Below are 5,186 nucleotides of genomic sequence, written 5' to 3'. Positions count from 1 at the left end.
TTTGAATTGATCAAGTGGTTTTTACTTGTCAGCAACTGTATGTTTTGAAGGAGTTTTGTTGGAAGCTTTTTATAAAGGTAGGAAAGTAATTCTTTATCAGCAATAAACTACCAAACATCCTCCTCTAACACTATGGGGTATATTTATTAAAGTGTGGACGAACATGATACGATGTAGAGTATCATGTCTGCCGCACATGGATAAATGCCGATATCATACACTGTCGTCATTTATCATTGCACCTGCAGTTTTTGTGAACTGCTGGTGCAATGCCGCCCCCTGCAGATTCGCCCCTAGCAGGGGGTGTCAACCAAACCGATCGTATTCGATCGGGTTGATTTCTGTCCGCCACCTAAGATGCATTTTTTTTTTTGTATTAACAGAACATAGAGAATATAAATCCCAGGCAATGTTCCAACACTGAAAGTGAGCATCGGAACAAATATGGATAAAAAATAAGATAAGCCTCTTCCGTTAAACCCCTCCTACCCCAGAGGTGAATAGAAAGAGTGTGGTTATCTTGTACCACGTAAGCCTCTAAAGATGGTCTGCATTTTTTAAATTAAAATGGTATATATATATATATATATATATATATATATATATATATATATATACAGTATATATATATATATATATATATATATATATATATATATATATATATATATATATATATATAAATTAGTTGTCTCAATAAATATGACTTAGGATGTTTAAGTGGCGAGCATGTTCTTTAATAGTGAAAATGTATTGACTAGTATTAATTATAATGGGGGTAATCACTTATTGCCCTGATGTAATTTTAGAGGTTAATTCAGAGCTTAAAACTATTCCTCTTTTTTCAAGAAAAGTTGTGATTTGGGATATCTTTCCTGCTGTCCCTCATGCCATATTTCCTTCAATATAAATGTCCAAGTTTCATGAAGCTACACTGAAAACCCCTGACCCCAACCTGGTACATTTTGACTTGGACAGTGCGTCACTGCCTCTCCTTTACAAAGCCTTCAGCTTGTTTGTCATGAATAGAATCTGGAAAATGTAGGGAGGTATGTTAAGGTTCAGTGGTGGTTTGATATATATTAAAAATTAATTTTCTTATGAATATAGGAATATAAATATGAAAATTATCTTTGCAACATACCAGCCTGTTTGATAGCTGTCTGCAAGTGGCTCCTGTTCTGTTCTAGAGTCCTCTTTGTTACTAAGAGTAACTGTCAGGTACCTACTTGATACCTGTGTATGCTCACCTGGTTCCAGAAAGCTAAGCATACTTACCTGATACCTGTGTATGCTAACTTTGTTCCATAGACCAATCATACTTACCTGATACCTGTGTATGCTCCCCTTACCTGATACCTGTGTATGCTCACCTTGTTCCAGAGACAAGGCATACTTTCTATGTAGGTTTGTATGCTCACCTGGTTAAAAAAAGCCAAGCAAACTTATCTGAAACCTGTGTATGCTCATCTTGTTCCTGAAGTTGTGCCTGTTTTACCTACCTTGTATCCTGTGACAGACTCACCAACAGTACCCACTGGGTATCCTGTGCCTGCTGAGTATTCTGTGTCTGCTATACCAGTGACAGCTTTCCTCAAACTAGCTGTACCTGCTGCACCTACCTGGTATCCTGTGACAGTCTCACCCTCTATACCATTGGCTGTATTACACAACTCAAGAATCAGTGTCCTCTGGACTTTACTAATGCAACCTACTAAAGTATTCTGAAATTAGAATAGTACTTTAGTGTTCTGCCTTGGGCCTATGTTCAAACTTGCTGTTTCTGAGATATTCAATTTAACTACCATCTGTTCTTTTGCTTATCATTCAGTGAAACTTTTAAAATATTTTTGTTCAGTGTATCTGTTCCTGCATTCTACACACCCTAACCTGCTCACAGTAGCCGAAAACTGTCCTGTTGATTTCAATTTGCTGACTCGGTCCCGTGCTGCAAGCCGCTGACCTGGTCCATTACTTCCTTTGAGATATCCTAGACTCCTTCTACAGTTTCTCGTAGCTGATCCTATAAATCCCTCACTTCCAGTTTTCTTTGCCCCCCCCCCCTCCATTCAGAAAAGATTTAATCAAACTTTATTCTGGTTACAGCTTCATTATATGTACTGCACCTACTCCTGATTCTACATCTCCAAATACAAGCAACCCAAGTAAGAGTTTATTCTAATTCAATATTGGCTCCAATAATGAGGTTTAAGTTTAAGCCGATATGGAAAATCATCATTTACATGTGTGAGATTAACATACTGTAATCAGAATACATACTGATAACTGGCAAACAAAATTAATGCAATATGAATTTTTTATATAGGCCTGATGGGTATACTAGGCATGTTTGCTCAATGATTGCATTGTCACATTTAATAATTTAAAGATTTTTTTCCTAATTCTAATTTGGTGAGATATACTTCTGAAATCAAGAAGAACACCACTGGATCTTTAATGAATAGATCTTTAATGAATCTTGACCATGAATACAAATACACCTCTAAAATGCCAGCTGTGGCCATATTAGAGTGTCTTTAACATATACAACATAATATAATTGTTCCAAATTGTCTTGAAATACTTGCAGATATCTCAAAGGGCTATTTCAGGACTTTTTCAAGTTCCTTTAGGTCTCAAATTTGATAAGTGTAACATGGTTTTATCACAATTCAATCAGTCCTGAGAGGTATTCCTACTGACTGAGTAATATATAGGTTGAGCTAAAGACCAGAAAACTAAAAAATACCTTATTCAGAAGAGCAGGAACAATTCAGGTGAAGTTCCAAGAAGAATCCAGAAAGGGAGTTGTAAGAGGTTAGAGCCAGCTGGGCACTGTGGAACAAGAGTATAATCCAACAGAAGGCCAAATTTAAACTAGGTCAGTATCAACATCAGTTAGAGCCAAATCAGAACCAGGATAATAACCAAATAATGCTAAATTTCATGCACAGGATTCCAAGCAAAAATCAGCGTACCCAAATAATAAATTAACAAACGTGCAAGCCAACATGGCATCAATTTCTAGATTATTTGGCATCAAACCTGATTTGCTGGAAAAAATTATGTGGCTTGAAAAAATGGAGCTGATAGAGGGAATGCTTGAAAAAAATGATGTAATAAGCAAAATGCAGGAACCATATGACAGGTCTCTAGAAACCTGTTGAATACTATAGAGAAAACGGATTGCAATCTCTGAAAACTTTTTGGTTCCATATTAAATATAGGGCTTTTCAGCGATAGATTGAAATCGACCCCATAATTAGCATCTTCACACTTATTACAACAATTTAGATTTACAATTTTTATTTGTATGTAAAATACACTTTTTAAAAGATTCATGTGAATATCTAATAATTAAACATTATCTGAAGCCATTTGGAAAAAGGACATGATACACAATCATCAAAAAGCACCACCATGGACCTTTGGGGGCTTTTTGGGGCATTGTCACATGCAGAACCCTGCATAGCTAGATAAAAAACTCTCAAGCTAAAATTTACCTTTCTAAAATTATTTTAGGGACCACACGCTGACAAGACTTCTTGCCAGTGCAGACAGCATTAGATCATTGGGCGCTAGATGTTTAAACAAAATAAACCAGTATAGTCTCTGGGGTGACAGAATCAAGCTGGGAGAATATGTGTAACTACATATTTAAAGGGTCAGTAAACCTTAAAAATAATGTTATATAATTCTGCACATAGTGCAGAATTATATAACATTACATTAGCCAAACTTTTTAAATCATAATATTGCCTTTTTATTTTGAAAAAATACCGCTGTTTTACAGACCTGCTCTCTGTACTCTGCTGAGCGGGTCTGTTGTTTTTACTGAGCGCATCGGGCCAGCTGTATAGTCACAGCCCGGCCTTACCGCGCCATTAGACACAGTGCAGCTCGCTCCTGCTCTGTCTGATTGCAATCTATTTTTAAAAAACACCCGTTCACAGGTGTTATAAAATGGCCTGGCATATAAAATGACATTTCTTACTGAAAAAGAAATTCAAGAGAAGGAAGAAATACACTGAACATATTATGACAGTAAAGAGGTAAATTTAATTTCTGCTGTATCGGAATCATGACAGTTTAAAGTTAGGTGTGCTATCCCTTTGAGCTATCAGCTTAATATTTTATTGAGACAAACATCAACTTGAATTTTAAAATCATTGTCTAAAATATTACATTGTGTGTCCTAATGTTAGCATCAATGTTTATCTTTAATTCTAAATTCACATATACATAGTTTCAAAGTATAAAACACAATGTAACAAATGGCACTTACAAGTTCTGATGAGTGATCAATGACGCAAGTATCAAGGTTTTTGATTCATTAGTGATATTTTAAAATGTATATTAGCGCTGCGGAATCTGTTGGCGCTCTACAAATAACCGATAATAATAATATATTTGAATCAGATTGGCTGAGGTCATAAATCATGTGATTATGCATATTCCAATCAAAAGCGGTTGAAAAATTCACTAGTGTGTGGGTTGTTTAGGAGTTTGCGTCATCATAATTGGTGCGAAAAGTGTTGCGTCAAAATTGGTGTGAAGTGGAGAATTGGACTTGTATTACATGGCTTAAACATGGTGCACATAGATTCATTCTTTTGCAGCATCGAACATAAGCTTTCTGTGTTTTCAGACTCCCATTGAGTTCTATGGCATCTGCAACCTCAAGGGTGGCGGTCCGGATTGAAAACTAGGTACGCTGCGTCGGAATAGACAGAAGAGTACCTGTTAAATGTTTGATAAATTGTGAAAAGGCTCAAATAGAGTCAAATCTGGATTCGGAACATCCGTAATGACGCAAGCATCAATCTGTGTTGGATTGAGATCGTGGGATCATATTTTACATCACAAAGTTCAACATTTGCCGATCTTGACACTTTGATAACTACGGCAGATCAATCTTGTGACAAATACAACGCGGAATTTAATCATATTTTCAGTTGACGCTTTGCTAAATAAACCCCATAGCGTTAAATACTATAGCACCTCGGAGTATGGGGGTCTTTGTGGAAAAATAATAAGATGATATTATTCGGCAGAAACACATTTCCTTCTTTAAATACTTTGTTAAACCAAAATAAAATTTTCTGCCACCATTGAAATTTTTTTGGGCAGTACCAAAACATATGCAGAATATCTGCTCTAAGGCTTTGACAACGGGGACAGACAAA

This window comes from Bombina bombina, chromosome 4 (genome assembly GCF_027579735.1).
Source record: "Bombina bombina isolate aBomBom1 chromosome 4, aBomBom1.pri, whole genome shotgun sequence".
Classification (NCBI taxonomy): Eukaryota; Metazoa; Chordata; class Amphibia; order Anura; family Bombinatoridae; genus Bombina; species Bombina bombina.
This window is presented reverse-complemented; position numbering follows the sequence as displayed.